Source organism: Cryptomeria japonica, chromosome 7, assembly GCF_030272615.1.
Source record: "Cryptomeria japonica chromosome 7, Sugi_1.0, whole genome shotgun sequence".
Taxonomy (NCBI): Eukaryota; Viridiplantae; Streptophyta; class Pinopsida; order Cupressales; family Cupressaceae; genus Cryptomeria; species Cryptomeria japonica.
In genome coordinates, this window is record NC_081411.1 from 601,462,358 (window position 1) to 601,482,459 (window position 20,102).

Consider the following 20,102-nt stretch of genomic DNA (forward strand, 5'->3'; position numbering starts at 1 on the left):
ACTTTTCAGTTAGGCTAGCTACAAACCCTAATTACATCAACAAGATATAATGAATTTACATTTAGCATGACAAAACACTTTGCCAAAATACATTATAGATCATTACAAAAACTTATAGATGATTTACGTCATTGAATGATCATCACACATTGATTTTATAAGCAATCAAACCCTTGTTTCATTATTATAAGCACTTTGTTGTTTCCCAAGAAATCTGATCCTTGTACGCGCTCAAATACCATCTTATCATTACACATGGATTATGACATGTCATCACTAAGTTATGATCATGATAAGATCCACCACCAAACCTTAAATCATTACCGGTGAAAGATACGATACCAGTATTCATTCTTCTTCATAAGAGTTCACAACAGTCAATTATAAATGTGCTTTCTAGTTCACCAAACTTGATGCGATTTAAATCACAGACTCATGCCAATGTTATGAACATATATGTTGAACCACAACAATCAATGCTAACCACAATGCATGATTAAGCTTCTCCTTCTCTCCTTTGCTAGTTTTGAATCCGGTAAAACTAGTTAAAATCAATGACAACATATACCTGATCTTATCAACTTTACCGATCATCTTCTCATCTCATCATCAAATCCATCAGTTATGCCAGCAATCTCCCCCTTTGGCATTGATGGCAACACCAAAATCTCACCATGCAAAACTGGAACTCTAACTATTATGACTGTTATACTGTTGTTTTATTTTTCTATTCTATTTCAATTGTTCTTCTCCCTTCACCAGTTCTTCTCTTTTTTCTCTCCACTGTTCTTCTCCCCCTTTGACAAGAATGCCAAGGGTGCAAAGTGTCAAATTCATCTTTTGCTGCTATTGTTTTCTTTATCTTTGCTACTCCCCCTAAAGAGTGGCTCTTTTCTCATCAATCCACAGTGAAAGATCTTCAATTAGTCCACTGGATTGATGTTGCAACAACATCTTAGTTGACCTTCTGTAGGGGTATAACCCCTAGATTGCCTTTGAGATACTCAAAGGTTGCTTTAGGAAATGGCTTAGTGAAGATGTCAGCCAACTACTCCTTGCTTGACACATCATCCAGCACGACTTTCTTTTCCTGCACTCTTTCTCTCAGATAATGATACTTCAATTCAATATGCTTTGTTCTATCATGCAATACAAAATTCTTTGAAATTTTTATTGCACTTGTATTATCATAATATATGACCACCTATTCTATCATATTCTTCTTGAATCCTTCTAATCATTTTCTCATCCATATTGCTTGAGTACAGTTCATAATTACAACCACATAGTCTACTTTTTGCTATAGACTACGAAATGCAACTTTGTTTCTTACTAGTCCAGGATACCAGTCTTCCTCCTAGAAAGAATGCACCACCATTTGTGCTCTTCTAGTCATCTGCATTGCTTTCCCAATCAGAATCTATGAACACCTTCAAAGAGAAGTTTCCTTTGTATGGATACCATAATCCATAATCAATAGTTCCTCTAAGATACCTAAAAAATTCTCTTCATTACCACCATATGAGTCTCTTTAGGAATTTTCTAAAATCTAGCCACTATACCAATTACATGAGCAATATCTGATTTGCTATGAACAACATAGTATAGTTTACTAACCATTGATATATACTCAATTTCATCCATTGGATCTAAACCATCTTCCTTGGATAATCTGCAACCAGTGACCATAAGGGTTCCAATCGATTTAGAGTCTTCCATTCCAAAGGTTTTCAATACCTCCTTCACATATTTGGATTAGCTAATAAAGATTCCTCCTTTCATCTGTTGGACTTGAAAGCCAATGAAAAATTTGATTACACCTATCAAAGACATTTCAAATTCCTTTTTCATTTCTTCTGTAAAAGTTAAACTCATGTCATCATCTCCTCCAAATATGATATCATCTACAAACACTTCTGTAATCAATAACTTGTCTTCTTTTGTCTTCAAGTAAATGTTGTTGTCCTCAACGGTTCTTTGAAATCCAATCTTTATTAGGTGTGAATTGAATCTCTCATACCATGCCCTTGGAGCTTGCTTTAACCCATATAAAGATTTATGAAGTTTTCACACCATGTCCTTGTCTTCAGTCAATGCAAACCCATCCGATTGTTCAATGTAAACCTCTTCTTCTAGAATTCCATTAAAAAATGTAGACTTGACATCCATTTGGTATACCTTGAATCCTTTGAATGCTGAAAATGCAAGTAGAATTCTTACTCGTTCAAGTGTAGCAACCGGTGAAAAGGTTTCTCCATAATCCTCACCTTCTTCTTGTGCATATCCTTTGCAAACTAGTCTAGCCTTGTTCCTAACCACTTCACCATCTTCATTCAATTTGTTTCTGAACACCCACTTAGTACCAATCACATTTTTAGCAGCTGGTCTAGGGACAAGTGACCAAGTGTTGTTTTTCTCTATTTGATCAATCTCATCCTTCATAGCCTTTATCTAATCATCATCCTTGAGATCTTTTCTCATTGTCTTAGGCTCAATTCTGGAAATCAGACAAGCACTTTCTCTGATCTTTCTTCTTGTTTGTACTTCAACATTCCTGTCTCCAATTATCTAATCTACAGAGTGATTCAACCTTGCATATCTAGGTATAATTGGTTCTGATGTGGAAGCCTCTTCTTCTTCTTCCACCGGTTGAGCAACATCATCTGCATTGTTCTGCTCAACATCATTTTGAACTTCTGGTTCAATGATCACTAGCTTCTTTTCATCTACTGCATCAGACTTGCTATTATCACCAGATTTGTTTGAATACTCGTCAACTTTCACATTAACACTTTCCACAATCTTCTTGGTTCTTTTGTTAAAGCACTTGAATGCTTTATTCTTAGTTGAGTAACCAAGGAAAGTTCCTTCATCACTTTTAGGATTAAACTTTCTAGTATACTCATCTCTCTTTATGTAACACCTGCTGCCAAAGACTGAGAAATGACCAACAATAGGAATATGACCATACCATAATTCATAGGGAGTTTTGTCACTACCTTTCTTGACCAATATCTGGTTCATTGTGTATATTGCAGTGCTGACTGCTTCTCTCCAAAACATTTTAGGTACATCCCCTTGTATCAACATTGTTCTTTCTGCTTCAACTATGGTCTGGTTCCTCCTTTCTACAATCCCATTCAGCTATGGTGTCCTTGGTGCAGATAGTTGTCTCTTGATTCCATTCTCATTACATTATTTCACAAATTTAGCTGATGTGAATTCTCCACCCCAGTCAGATCTCAGACACTTTAGGTTCTTACCAGTTTCTTTCTCCACTAAGGCTTTGAATGGCTTAAACTTGATGGAAGAATCAAACTTCTCCTTAAAAAACATAGCCCACATCATTCTTTAATAATCGTTAGTAAATATCATGAAATATTTATCACCTTGAAAACTCCTAGTCCTCATAGGACCACATAAATTAGTGTGCACCAAATCTAAAATATTTTCAAAAGAAAATGATTTACGTTTTAAAGAGGAAGTAGTCATCTTGCCCAACTGACACTCCTTACAAATCACATTGTCTGGTTTGACTAGTTGTGCTATACCTCTAGCCATACTTGACTTGCTAACCTTGACTAAATTATCAAAATTTACATGACAAAATCTTCTATGCCATAGCCAATTGTCCTCAACTTTTGCAACCAAACAACTATTAACATTAGTGTTCAAATGGAATAAGTTACCTTTTGTTTGTTTACCGGTAGCAATCAGTTCACCTTTGCTTCCTAAAATCTTGCACACTCCATTCTTGAACTCAAGATGATAACCTTTATCATTTAGCTGACCAACACTCAATAAGTTATGCTTCAATCCTTCAACCCAATACACATCATCAACAATACTTTTTCCATTTAAGGAAATTGAACCTTTACCTTTTACCATGCATGGTGTATTGTTGCCAAATCTCACTACTCCACCATCAAATTCTTCAAGTGAGATGAAATTGTTCTTGTCACTGGTCATGTGGTGTGAGCAACCACTATAAATGACCCACTCATCATTTCTATCAATATGGGACACTAAAGCTTTCTTGTGAGAGAGATATTCCTTAACTGCTACAAAAATAATTTCCTCATTATCTTCATTCTCTGATTCCTCATCGGTAACACCTTCATCTACTGCAACATAACATTGTTTCTTACATTTTCCCTTAAACTTTCTGAACTTTTCTTTTTGATAACTTTTAGGAAAATTAGCAATAATATGTCTTATTTTGTTACATGAGAAGCACTTAAGAGGAAGCTTACCTTTGTACTTATCGGTGCCTCTAGGAAGTTTCTTTGCCAATAAAGCCTCAATTCCCATCAAGTTATATTCATCATCCACTTCTTTATTACCACTGCCATGATGACTTGACCTATATTCATGGTTATGATAGACATCCTTTCCTTTTATTACTGGTGCATTAGATACTGATGCTTTGAAAGAAGATTCTACTTTAGGTACACTATTGTCAATGCTATTCAATTCAAAAGCAGTAAGCTTTCCTATCAATGAATCAACTGTAACTTTATCTTTGCTAACTGACCTCAATTCTTGGACAATAGATACTGTAATAGCATAAGTAGACATTAAAGTTGTAAGCATTTTACTTACCATTGTGTCTTCTACTATGGTTACACCATCACTTTTGATTCCTCCAACTACTTTTATTCTTTTTCTATACTGGGTGATGTTCTCACCTTCCATCATCCTCATGTCATCAAACTTGCTTCTTAGGCTTTCTTATTTTGATTTTTTCACATGCTCATATCCACCATAAATCAACTTTAACTTTTCCCAAACTTCATAAGCAGTTTCGATACCATGAACATCAATATACTCAAAATCAGAAAGAGTACTTACAATGGATTCCAATGCTTGAATATTGTCTTGCTTCTCCTTGAGATGATCAGTAGTCAGAGTACCTATAGGAGGTGTATTGATTAATCACATGCTACCAAAACTATGTCTTCATACCTTTGATGTAGATCTTCATTCAGTCGCTTTAGATTCTGTAGTTATCCCTTGTGAACTTAGGACCCTCCTTCTTCATCATCTTGGATCTTTACCTCACTCAAGTGGTTAAGCTTCTGCACAAAGAGAACCTAGGGCTCTGATACAAATTATTATTACGAGGATCCAGTTATTACTAAGAGGGGGTAAATCAGTAATAAAACAAATCTGCAATAGTTCACAAAAATTTACTGGTAACTACTCAAACAATCTTCTAAGCTGATTTAACAAACCATTCACTCAAGTGTTTATCAATATGCAAAGAAAGTAAAGATATCAAATGTACAAATCAACAATGCATCCACCATATGAACACATAGATTTTTGACATGGAAACCCAACTGGCAAAAGCACGGTGGGAATTAGCACCCACAATATGTATTTGTACTCTTTTGGAATGCACTTGGTTAAAGGCCTAGCCTAGTTAAAAGCTTACAATATGTCCGGTTAAGAGCATACCCTATTAGGAGTCACTCGGTCAAGGGATTTTGCCTCAGCCCTGTTAGGAGCTCTACCTTGTTAAGAGTAACCTTGTTAGAGGATTTAAAACTCAAGTTAATGAGCCACCTGGTGAAGGGATTTACAATATCAAACCTGTTAGGATCTACTCGATTAAGGGATTTAAAACTATTGTAACTGTTAGGGAAGAATAGGGAAAATGATCTGATTACAACACTTCCTTGCTTGCTAATACAGATCCTTTTTAGCATAACTTTTCTACACACATGCAAACACTTCAAATTGGTTTGGCAAAACCTTCTTCTCAAACCACCGATATAAAATCTCTTCTCCAACTAGCCCTAAATACACTTTTCAGTTAGGGAGGCTACAAACCCTAATTACATCAACAAGATATAATGAACTTACATTTAGCATGGGAAAACACTCTGCCAAAATACATTGCAGACCATTACAACAAATTTCTAGATGATTTATGTGATTGAATGATCACCGCACATTGATTTGATAAGAAAACAAACCTTTGTTTCATTCTTCTAAGCACTTTGTTGTTTCCCAAGAATTTTGATCCTTGTACGCGCTCAAATACTATCTTATCATTACACATGGACTATGAAACATCATCACTAAGTTATGATCATGATAACATCCACCACCACACCTTAAATCATTACCGGTGAAAGATCTGATACCGGTATTCATTCTTCTTCTTAGAGTTCATAACAGTCAATTATAAATGTGCTTTCCAGTTCACCAAACTTGATGCGATTTCAATTATAGAGTCGTGCCAATGTTATGAACATATATTCTAAACCACAAAAATTAATTCTAACCATAATGTTTGATTCAGCTTCTCCTTCTCTCCTCTACTAGTTTTGCATCCAATCAAACTAGTTGACATCAATGACAACATATACCTAATCATATCAACTTTATTGGTCATCTTCTCATCTCATCATCATCTCCATCAGTTATGCCATCAGGGAGGTGGGAAACTATGATAGGTAGGTATGTGAGATGATTGGGTAATTAATGGAAGACTCATAAGAGGATACATGATGGAATTATGATTAGAGGAGTTGACCCCTTGACTAATATTTGTGCCTGTATGACGTTTTGTGTAGAGGTAGCCATAATGTTTTATATAAATGTGGAACACTAGCCATAGGAGTAGTCAAAGGAATGTGATGATTAACTTGAAAAGGAGGTTGTGTATAGCTAAGGAATTCAACACAACTCTTCATAGGCATAATATTAGTGTCCACAATATGAGCAATAACACACAACACATCAACACCAAGTTTATCACTTTGGACCATTCTTTTTAATCCTTCAATAAATGGTAGAGCCTCACTTTCTGGTTATTGTTGACTCATCCATTGTTGAAGATTTTCAATTTGATTGTCAATCTTTTCCAATTAGTCAACGAAAACCCTATTTAGTAATTCATCCACATCATGAGTATTAAGAAAAGAATGGGGATAAGCGAGGTAATTTGTAGGATTAGAAGAACCACCAACATCCTCATGGAATAATGTATCCAAATTAGGCTTCATCTCCTCAGTAACTAAACCTTGGGAAGCCTTAATTCTACAACTTCTTCTCACAAGGAAATTTGGATGAAATCTAAATTTTGAAATAATTAAACAATGCAAACTATGGGTAAAAATAATTGTTCATTTAATCAAGAAAATTAATTTGTGATTTTGAAAAGATAAGAGCATAAAGAGCATGCAACCCACTAGTAATTTTTTTTAATCAGGGTTTTGTGAAAATAACCTCTTAATTTTAAAAATTAATTTGAAATTGGATCTAAGATTGCAATTTTGAATTTGAATTAGATCTAAAATAATTAATCCAAAATTTGGACAACCCACAAGCTCAATTTTAAATTTAAAAATTAGGGTTTTTGAAATTAACCTCTAAAGTTTTTAAATTTAATTGGAAGTTAAACTTGCAAGTGAAAATTTGAATTGTGAAATGAAAATATTCAGAAATAAATAATCCAAATTAAGCAAATCATAAGCTCAATTTTAAATTTTAAAATTAGAGTTTTGTTGAATTTAACCTATAAGTTTTAAAACTCACCTAGAAATCAAACTTGTAAATGAAAAATTTAATTTTAAACTGCATACACACTTAGATATAAGAACATAAATCATAATTAAAGGTGTAAGGAGTTGGGTTCACCAGAATGTAATGATTGGAAAATTAGGGTTTTTGCCATTAGATGTATGAAAACCACTTATTTGTCATTACATTCAAAAGAGGGGTGAATCCAATAGATTTAGTCACAAATCAATAATGATAAGGACTAATATACTAATTGGATGCAAGGAAATGATGTTGATTTGTGCTCTTTTATGAGTTGAAATGTTGAAATTAGGGAAGTTTGCTAAAAATGAAGGTAAAATGTGGAAACAGTGAGCTACAGTCATCAAATTGAGGCACACACTTGGATTTGAGTAGTCTATGCAGATTCGGACTTGATCCCTAAAAAAGATCCAAAAATGTTGGAACTAGAGTGCTTGTCGCTTTGGTCCTCCTAACTTTTTGTACACCAAAAAGGATTGATATTCTCAAGATCGTAGATCTATACATATTTACTACACACATAAAGAACGGGAAATAGGTTGGGAATAGGGGCTTGCCTAAGTCAAACCCCAGTTTTGGAATTAACCATGAAATAGAGATAAAATATAATTGAATTGTTGTAAATGAAGATTCCCCTTCTAAGGGAGATGTTAAACAATGACCAAAAACCAAATGATATACCTGATAAGGACTGATATACTAATTGGATGCAAGGGAATGATGTTGATTTGCCCTCTTTTATGAGTTGAAATATTGAAATTAGGGAAGTGTGCTGAAAAATGAAGGTAAAAATATGGAAACAATGAGCTACAGTCATCAAATTGAGGCACACAATTGGATCTGAGTAGTATATGCAGATTCAAATCTGATCCCTGAAAAAGATCCAAAAATGTCAAGACTAGAGTGTCAGTCGCTCTGGTCCTCCTAACTTTTCGTACACCAAAAAGGGTTGATTCGTTTTTGCAAATAATGCCTATTCTAAAGATCGTAGCTCTATACCTATCTCCTACACACATAAAGAAGGGGAAATAGGTTGGTAATAGGGGCTTGTCTAAGTCAAACCCCAGTTTTGGAATTAACCATGAAATAGAGATAAAAATATAATTGAATTGTTGTACAGGAAGATTCTCCTTCTAAGGGAAATGCTAAATAATGTCTGATCTCCATGTCCATAATCTCATCAACATGAGAACTCACTTTAGAAGGAACCATTTCATTTTGATACTTATCATACTTGTATTTCATCTTCTTGTTGGAAGGAAATGCTAGCTCTTCTATCATTGAACAAGAATCTACATTGCGATGAAAACTCCAAAAAGTTAGGATGTCTTCATAGGCTATTAGAGAAGCCATGATCTCTCTCTCTCCTTCATTCACAATTTAGAGGAATTGATTATGTGTTGCATTGATGTTTGTCATTTATGTCAACACTAGCTTATTTGGTTGTCTACCAGATTCCAGTAGAGTGGTTGGACTTTGATGATGATCAAGAGATTTGTCTACGGTATTCTGATTGGTGGAATTGGTTTGGTTTGGTCATTCATGTGGTTTAGATGCTTATCATATTTAATTGGTTCAGGATATGGTGATCATTAGATTCAAGTTTGGACAATTATCATGGGCTTATTCTTTTATTTCCAATTTTTTTCCTCGGTATTGGTGATGTACAATGGATAACTGGGATACCTGCCCTATTGCAAATGAAGAACAACATTAGGATGCTTAAAAAAAAGTTCGATGATATTTCATGGGCATATTTTAAGAAATTTCAGAAGGAAATGCATGCTAGGGAACACATACCAGCAAAGGTAGTCAATCAATATGAGGATTCTATCTATTTAATGGTTGATGGAAGCTGTTATTCCCAGGACCACATGGGCAATGCCCATGGGTTATGAAGTAGATAAAGATCTACTTGTTTCTTATGCTTATCATTTGTTAGCTCAACCGATCGATACCACTGCTAAGAGGTTTGGAACCTACAAAGAGAAACTACTGAAAGTGCACTCTGAATTATAGAAACCGATGATTGCAAAGAAAGTAAAAAAATAGGTACAAGCATTTGGTGAGCAGGCCGGATTCACAAAAGAATAGATAGCTGCAACAAGAGTCAAATATGAGGCTCAACAAGGTGGAACTTCTAGTGTGCCAACCGGTACCCCCACCAATAAGACCAGAGCAACCAAAGCAGTTGAGAAGAAGAAAGCAGAAGAAACTAAGGTGAAGCCTGTTGAATCCCAAAGAGGGAAAACCTCTAAAATACAGTTCCAAAGGAAAGGTAAAATTGTTGAACCTCCTATTGTGCCTATCCAAACCAAAAAAGAAAGAAGGAGAAATCTCACAAACTAGTGACAAATATAGAGGAGATAGAATTAGAAGAACATAAGAGAGCACTAAGGGAGAGTGCTAAGAAGAAGAAGACTACTCAAAAAGGTAAAACAACTACGAAAATATTGACACTTGAAGATTATTTCACTAGAATGATTAAGATTATTAAGGAGTGTGGTATTTATAAAGGTTCTAAACATACTGTTTACTCATTTGTCTAAAAGTCAATGAAGGGAGATTGAAGATGCAACCATCTTTAGTATGAACAAGTTTAGTAGAGCCCTCATTGAATTACAAGGGAAAATTCTAGATTCCTTATATAATTTGATTGATGCTAGGTGGAAAGGGGCAATTAGCCTTGATAAATAATTTATTAATTATACACTTAAGCACCTGCAACCGAAAGCCAGTGGGGAAGAAATAGAAGATGCACGAGTAAATGCAAAATCTTTTCTTAGATTCAAGAAAAGATTGACTAGAATGTTAATAGGTGATACTGAATCAATCCAAAAGGAGACCAAAATTTTGATAAAGAAATCTTTAGGTCTCATCCCTAAAGAAGAAGAAAAAGATGAAGAAGATGAGGATGATACACTTGTTAAGTTAAAGGGGGAAGATTTTCCTGAGGCTGTTAAGCCTACAAATTTTGAGCCGGATAATAAGTACTTGTATGATGACCCTATTGATATTGAGCCTATAGATATACTGGATGATGACGACACCGACAATGTAATTAATGATGACACATATAATGTTGACAATACCAGAGATAATGTAAATGCAGTAGATATTGATGTACAAATGGATGATCCCCAAGAGAAACAACAAGATCTAAATAATGAAGGAGATAAGGAAACTGTTAAGAGATCAAGTGAGAAACCGGTGAATTCTCAATCCATAGGAACACAAAATCCACTGGTAAATGCAACCATAGATACAAATGTAAATGATGCTATCAATGACAGCTGGAAGGATATGGTTGAGGAAAAGAAGGCAGAGGAGCTAGGCACCGACTACTGAACAAAGTGTGAAAATGCAACCACCATTGGTAAAGGAACATCATGTTGAAAGTAAACTACCACCGGTCACTACAATAACACAGAGGGAACAAACAAAGATAGGGAAAGAGAAACCAGAGAAGAAGTCTGAAGAGAAAAATGATGAAGAGAAGAAAACAAAGGAGAAGAAGAAAACCTTGATTGATGATGATGTTGATGACTCTGTGAGTATGAAAGGTCCTATAGATATGGACAATCTGAGTTCCTCTGTATTAATGGAGGTTTCTACTGCTATGCAATCCTGAGCACAAAAGAAGAGGTTGAAAGAGAAGAAATGAGAACCAGAGGCCATTCAAACTGTTGAAATTCTGTCAATTCTCCTAATTGAGACTGATACAGATAATGTATCCACCCCTATTGCAAATCTTGGATAGTTAGTTGTTGATGCCAGTGAATAATTAAAATCACTTGAAGAGGTAGCTCATGCTTTAGCAGAAAAAAGATTACAAGAAGAGAAGGGGAAAACAATTGATTTTAGAAATTGACAAAGGTAAGGCTGCTTTAATAGTGAACAAAGATCTTTTGAAAATCGGAATAGAAATTGGAGGTAGAATTTTAACCACTATATCTAAAGTATCATTATTCTATTCTGACCTAAAGAAAAAGAGAGAAGATATAGAGAAGGAACTAGAAAGAATAAGTGAAGCATACATACCGGTATAGGACTCTGCTTTGGTTTTTGGTAAATCAATTGATGGCTTACAACACATATTAGATATTTATGATTTTGAATAGGTGAAGCAGATAAGATACTTGAAGGATCTGAAGAAGCTGTTAATTCTAAAAGTTGAAACCTTACAAAGAGAATACAGGGAGTCCAAAGCAATTTTGGCTATCCCAGATATGAGTACAATTGATACTATGGAGGAGTTTGTAGCTCAAATCTTGATACATGTTGAGATTACCAAGACACTGTTAGAAACTTGGGGCAATGATGTAAAATAGTTGAAGTTTCATTTTAGTGATGTTTTCTTAAGAATTACATTGTAAAGACCTTAAAACTTTTATCTCTATATATACATGTAGTTTTTGATGACAAATTTTGATTTAATGTATGTATTTTACTTTTTTATTTGGCATTGTTGTCAAAGGGGGAGTAGAATTAGTTTAAGTGAGTCAAAATTTTGTATGTACTATTAAGGGGGAGTAATGATTTCATTTTTGTAATGGCATGCAATTTCTAAGGGGGAGTGTATGTCATGAAATCAAGTTTTTGTTTTACACACTTGGTTGACAAATTTTTCCTAAGTGTTGTCATCAATGCCGAAGGGGGAGATTGTTGGCATTTGATCATTTGAACTAAACTGGTAATGTGTGTTTGCTTGATGCAACTAATATATGTTTGTTGTGCATAAAGATTAGATTTATTTATGATGACTATTTTCTATGTTGTCATTGATGGTAACTATGTTTCTTCGAGTCATCTTATTCCTACACTTCAACAGGATAAAATTAACCAGTAAAGCAGAGACAGTTTCATCAGAACCGATAATTAGGACTTCAGCCGGTAAAATGACTAACAGAGTTTCACACCAACAATCGGTACATAAATCCATGAATGATGAAGGAATGTGGTTTTGCAGCAGCATTGAAGACTTTCAGATGAAGACATGTTCGTTACCACATGTACTGAACCAATAAGGTGAACGAGATTTGTTTGACATAATAGAGTAGTTGATGGAGACTCAACTGGTAGTGATGACAATCACTTAGATCGATAAAACGACACAGAATTGGATTTGTTATGTCAATGGTCGACATAACTAAAGTGTACAATGCAAGATTGTCTAGATGCATTGAACCTAGGGAATTGTAACAAGGTTCTAGCCAACCTTACGATAATTTTAATTGTGTGATGAGGTATGAAAGGATATATATACATGATCTTGATAGTATGATATGAGATGAGTGAATTTTGTATTTCTGATAGTGTGAAGATCAGAGGAGTTGAGAGATGAAGTCTTTGTGATGTTTTAATATTCTGAAGTGGATCTTATTAGACATGGAAGGTGTTATACTGAGATCATTTGTACTTTTTGTCTCCCTAATAGTTGCAACAAGAAAATCCTCTTACATGGTCACTCCTAACAGGGTGTAGTAATTAGATCCTAATAGTTTAGATTATTAAATCCTCTAGCCAGGTGACACATTAACTTGTGTTTGCAAATGCCAGTTACTTGGGTAGCTCCTAACAGGGCTGGTCCTCATAGGATTTTTGTAAAGCTCTTAACCAAGCTTAGACACTTCTAACAGGGTGTTCCCCTAATCAGGTGTTGTAAACCTTAACTAGTCAGATCTCTATACTGTAGATAGTGGATCTTGTGTGTACTAACTCCCATCGTGGTTTTTCCCATTTAGGTTTTCCACGTATAAACTCTTGTGTCATGTGGTTTATGCTTTCTGTGGTGATTGCATACTTGGTGTTATTTCTTACATGTCTATTAAGTTTTAAGTTGGTGAAATCGATATTTAGATTTGTATTATTTTTACTATCACTGGCTCGCCCCCCCCTTTTAGTGCCTTATAAGTTCATCAAGGAGATGCTATTCTTGCAGTTCATTATTATTTCCAGATTGTAGTATGTATTTCTTTTGTAGTCAGTGAGGCTCCTTTGTGATGAGAAATGCACTTTAGGCTATTGGCCTTCCTGCATGTGAAGGCCCCTTATTGTACTCACATACTTACTGTAGAAGTATTATCTGACTATGGGTAGGCTTCCCACCATAGTTTTTCCCTTTACCGAGTTTTCCATGTACAAATATTGGTCTTATGTGTTGTGGATGCATAGTAACTGGTTTATGATTTATGTTTGTGCTTAATTGATATATCTTCTATTCTGGTATTTGGTTTATGCATTCTAGTAAAAAAAATTATGTGCTTAAAGTTTCATAATCTATTAATAATTGATCCCCCCCCTCAATTGTTCACCAGTTATTCTAACTATTGGCATCAGAGCCTAGTCCTCTTTGCAGAAGCTTAACCACTTTGAGGAAGATCCTATGGCAAGTAATCATTCAACTTCAATTTCTTACCGGAAGGATAGCCCTAGACTTGAAAGAACAAATTACAGAGTGTGGAAGCTTCAAATGGAGACTCATCTGATATGTCTTAGCAAGGAGATTTGGGAGATCACTAAGAAAGGCTATACACCTTATGATTTGGCATCTGAAAATCCTCCTCTGATAGACTTATATAAGAACATTGAAAATGATTGTAGATCAGCTAGATAAGCGCTCTTGAGCGCCCTTTCAGATCAACAGGTAATGGGATCAACAGACAAATCATCTGCAAAGGCTATATGGGATAAGTTGGAGACCTTGAATGAAGGTGACCCTACTATTAAAATTGCTAAACTTGATGGTTACCAGGTAAGGTATGAGAACCTCGGAATGGAAGAAGATGAGAGAATTACTGCTTTTATAAAAAGAATGAAATTGTCTTGGGAATTCAATGTTGTGGTGGATCTTTGAGCAGTTTGTTTCTAAAGTATTGAGAGATTTGCCTCCAACTTACAAGATGAAGGCTACTACAATTAATGAGCTGAGAATTATGTCTAACACTTATGTTAATAGGGATACTTTATTTGGAAAGCTATCTGCTTTTGAGATTGAAGAATTTGGTCCTCAAGGAGCTGCAAGGATAGATTTTGTATTCAAGGCATCTACATCATCAATCAGCAAGAGTGATTGGAAAGCATTATATGCAAAGGAATTGGAGGATATGAAGAAAGAGGATGAAGAATTTGAAGAACTTGAAGCCCTATCTACTAGAAGAGTACCTAAAGGTCTGAAAGGAAGTAAGTATGAAGGAAAATCACCTTTCAAATGTTTTCCATGTAATAAGATAGGTCATTTTGCATCTAGATGTCCTAAGAGGAATTCAAGATTTGAAGAAAAAGATAGACAATATTTTAGGCCTAACCATGATTATCAGGAAAAGATTAAGTATAGAAGGAACAAAGATAAATTATGCTACTATGCTTATGAGGAAGGTGTAACTAATGATTCTAATGATGAACCAACAAAAGATTTAGTTGGTGGATCTGACAATGGAAAGGAATGGGTATTCTTGGCTATCAAGGAAGATACTCTGAAACCTTTCATTAATAATGAAGAGAAGGCCCTTGTTGCTAAGGTTGAAGACGAGGATGAATGGATGATAGACAATGGATGTTCACATCATATGACTAGAGATAAAAGGAATTTTATATCTTTGCAAGAATTTGATGGTGGTCTTGTCAAATTTGGAGATGACAAAGCATGCATGATCAGAGGAAGAGAAACTATATAATTGGATGGTAAGGATAAAAATGATAATGTTTATTATGTTGAAGGTTTAAGGCATAATATTTTGAGTGTAGGTCAGTTAGTGGATAAGGGATTTCAATTACAGTTCAAGGATGGAAAATGCAAAATCATTAACAAATCTAGTTTGGAGATTGCAACTGGTACTCAGACTAGAGGTAACATATTTCATTTGAACTTTGGTGAGAAGACATGTTTGATTGTACATATTTATGAGAATTGGCTATGACATAAGAGGTTGTGTCATGTTAATTTTGATTGAATTGTAAAGATCAGTTAAACTAAGGCAATAAGAGATATACTTAGGATTATGAAGCCTCATACTCTGGTATGTAAGGAATGTCAAATGGGAAAGAAAGTCAGAACTTACTTTAAGAGTATTCAAAAGATAAATCTAATGATGTTCTTGATCTTATTCATACTGATCTGTGTGGTCTTACTAGATTAAGAATTTTTCAGAGTGATAGATATCTCATGCTAATCATTGATGAATATTCTAGAATGATGTGGGTTACTTTTCTAAGGGAGAAATTTGAAGCCTTTGAAAAGTTCAAGATCTTTAAAGCTATGGTTGAGATAGAGACATGATTCAAAATAAAATGCTTAAGATTCGATCAGGGTGGTGAATTCACATCCGGTGAATTTAGCAGTTATTGTGAGAAACATGGGATAAGGAGAGAATTGTCTGCACCCCGAACACCTTAGCATAATGGTGTTATGGAAAGAAAGAACATAACTATCCTGGATGCGGCTAGATCTATGATGATGCAAGCTAATTTTCCACATATGTATTGGAGAGAATCCATGAGCACGACGGTGTACACATTCAACAAAGTTCATATCATAGGAGACGCCAGTAAGACACCTTATGAGTTATGGTTTGGTCATACACCTACAGTTAAGTATTTCAGAATATTTGGTATTAAATGCTATATCAAAAGAGAATATTCCATTGGAAAGTTTGATCCTAGATGTGATGAAGGAACATTTCTTGGTTATTCTAATCAAATTAAAGCATATAAATGTTTTAACAATAGATTGTAGAGAATTATGGAGAGTGCTAATATCAAGGTGGATGAGCTGAACAAAGGTCAAATTAGAACTTATGTGAGAGAACCGAAAGTGGAGATGGTTATAACTAAACTGGTAGCACCTGTACTGGAACAAAAAATGGTGAACCAGTTACCCTGACATTATTAGAAAATTCAATAGTAACTGAAGATCAGAGTAGGGAATCAAAAAGTTAGAAGACTCCTTGGTATTTAAGGATGAATCATTTAGAAGATCATATCATTGGAGACAAGAGAAAATGAGTAATGCCAAGAAGAAGGTTGGCAGCTAAAGAGGTATGTTTAATTTCTCAAATTGAACTAACATCGGTAGATGAAACATGCAAAGATGAATCAACTCTGGTAAATCCTACAAGGTCTAAATCCATGATTGAAGGTGTGTTATATTTGACACAGACTAGACCAGATATTATGAATGTTGGTTGTATTGTATCAAGATATCAAAGTGATCCTAGAGAGAATCATGAGAGTGCAGTGAAAAGGATTTTTTAGATATTTGCAGGGAACAATTGAATATAGTTTATGGTATCCTAAAAATCATGACTTTACACTAGGTGCATATACAGATACAGATTGGGCTGAAGATGTTGATGAATGGAAGAGCACATACAGTGGAGCTTTCTTTCTTGGAAAGAAACTTATTTCAGGGATAAAAAAGACAAAGCATATATCAATCAAGTATGAGTTTTTGAAGGAAAAGGTGGAATCCAATTAAGTCAGATTAGTTTATGTGAACAGTAAATAGCAGATTGCAGATATCTTCACTAAACCTTTACCTAAGGAATAATTTGATTATTTTAGAGATAGATTGGGGGTCTCTACCCCTCCGGTAAAGACTTGAGTGAGGAAGATTGGCATTAGCTTGGTATGCATTTATTAGAATTATTATTCTTTCTGGATTGATGAGTTGGTGCTATTACTAAGGGGGAGAAGTCAGTTGTATGGTTTAGAAGTTTTATGATTTTTCTTTGATGTTTATGTCAAATTTATGGTATTGATGTCAAAGGGGGAGACTTATTCATGTGAAAAATAGATCTTAAGAGATATATTGGTCACAGGGGGAGTTTGGCCTTTGGTTCAGAACTTCATTGTTATATCATCTTGGGGAGATTATTGGATGTCATCCATTGGGGAGACTTGTTTGGTACTTCTTGGCACTTGGTTTTTTTCACATCTAGTGTTGTTATCAATGTCAAAGGGGGAGATTGTTGGCAATTTGGAGGAATTGATTATGTGTTGCATTGATATTTGTCATTGATGTCGGCACTAGCTTATTTGGTTGTCTACCAAATTCTAGTAGAGTGATTGGACTTTGATGGATCAGGAGATTTGTCTCTGGTATATTTTGATTGGTGGAATTGGCTTAGTTTGGTTATTCATGTAGTTAAGATGCTTGTCACATTCATTTGGTCTGGGATATGGTGATCTAGAAGCTATCATATGTTCTAGTAAGCCTTTTGGTTACCAGTAAGGGTTCTACCAATAGAGCTTTGTTGAAGACCTTTTGATGAATTCGATAAGTGGTGTTGGTGCGGCTTCTAGAAGGTTATCAGGATGTCGATGGTTATCATGTTCGTGTTCTAGTTGATTAGTGGTATTTTATTTGGCTTATGGTGACCTATTTTGGGCCTGGTCTTATTCTACTAGGTTATGGACCAGTTTATGTAACGTGTTGGTGGATGCTCTCGATGTGTTACCGGTTGGATTTATTATTTGGTTAATGTTGTTTCGGTCTTAGACCGACTTGGTTTATCATTGGTTTATGAGATTATGTAATGGATTTATTGTATAATCTTTTAAGTGGTCATCCAAATTATTTAGGTCCCGAGTTGGTATAAATATGATGTACGGTCTCTTTGTAGATCGTGGCATGTGGTATGGGATAGAGGATTATCTGTGTGTGAATAAAGTTCTAATCATATGCAAAAGGTTTGGTCAATCATGGGTGATCTAATTGGGTTTATGTAAGAGGTTTAAGGCCTCTGGTATTGATCTTAACCGAAATCGTACTCAGGCATACAAGATTCTATTCTTGCAGTTCATTCTTATTTCCAGATTGTAGTCTGGATTTCTTTTGTAGTCAGTGAGGATCCTTTGTGATGAGTAGTGCACTCTAGGCTATTGGCCTTCCTGCATGTGCAATCCCTTTATTGTGATCACATACTTACTGTAGAAGTATTATTTGACTATGAGTAGGCTTCTCACCATGGTTTTTCCCTTTACTAGGTTTTCCACATACAAAACTTGGTGTTTTGTGTTTGGATACATGGCAATTGATTTATGATTTATGTTTGTGCTTAGTTGACATATTTTCTATTCTGGTATTTGGTTTATGCATTCTAATATAAGGTTTGGTGTACTTAAAGTTTCATAATGTGCTAACAATTGATTCACCCTCCCTATCAGTTGTTCACCAGTTATCCTAACATCCTTAAATGAAAGAGCTTGGAAAAACAATGCCCAACCTTAAACCTATCAAGATATTTAGCATGAAAGAGGTGACAAAAAATGGATGAATTTGAAAAATTCTTTGTTGATAGTGACAAGAGAAAAAATTTGGATCTTAAGGGGCAGAATACAAGTGGAATGAACTCACAATGGGCAAGTGAGAAAGCACTAACTTTGTGGAAAGATGTTGAAACTTTTACTTGTAATCGGGTCTCTGGGACTCAAATGCAAGTATACAAGCTTGTGGGAAAGATATGAGCTTTTAATCATGTTTCAAAGACCTGATTACAAGCATGCATAATTTCCATCGAATGGGGAGGATTAATTTGTATCTGGAAACTTAAAATTCAAAATGCAAATATAGGACTTGCAGTCGGGTCTTTAAGACCCAATTGCAAGTGAATAAGTGATTATATGGCAAGAAAATACTTGCCATCAGGTCTCAAGAACTTGACTGTGAGATATCAGAGGATTATATGGAAAGACCATCTTGAAAATAAAAGAATCAATGTGAAGAAAATAGGCTTGCAATTGGGCTTGGGAGACCCGATTGCAAGTATGAGATTTGCAAGTGGCGAGGTAACAAACTTTGTGATGGGAGTCAAACATACAACTCAAATGCATACACAATACCAAAATAAGGAAAGTTTGTAAACACTTAAAATGCCATAAAAAGGGAAGCTAATATTTTCTATAAAAAAGGCATCCATACTTTTCCATTGATCACGAAATTGAAAGAGTGATTGCAAATGAATTGATGTAACCTAGGGAGAAGAACAAAAAGAACAAAACCAAGATGAAAAACCCCAAAGAAATGAAATAAAACCTACTTAGACTCTCACGTAGCTCTAAGCGAGAAAAGAAAATGTTTCAAGGACCTTCATGTGAGGGTTTAATAAGAAAATGGGGAGGAACACTCCTATTTCACAATAATGTCTTGAAGACACTCCTCAAAAAATAGAATTTGCAATGGGAAAGAAACTCAAAGTAAGTCAGTTTTTGGGAAGCTCGATACAAGTAAGAAATATTTCACTTTGTCTCTCACAAAACATACTTGTAATCAAGTTATAAACCTTCAATGACAAGTACATTTACTCATTTCTTTTTTAAAATAAAATGATCCTCACTTGTAGTCGACTTATAGAGGCCTAATTACAAGTACTTTGATTTTAAAATTATGAACTAGCTTGTAATCGGACCTCTAAGACTTGAATAAAAGTAAAATACATATACTTGTAATTGCATTCATAAGTCCCTATTGCTTACAATGATCACACCAAAACCTAAAATTGCACGAACAAGAGGAATAATGACATCTAAAAACAATCAAAACTTGGATA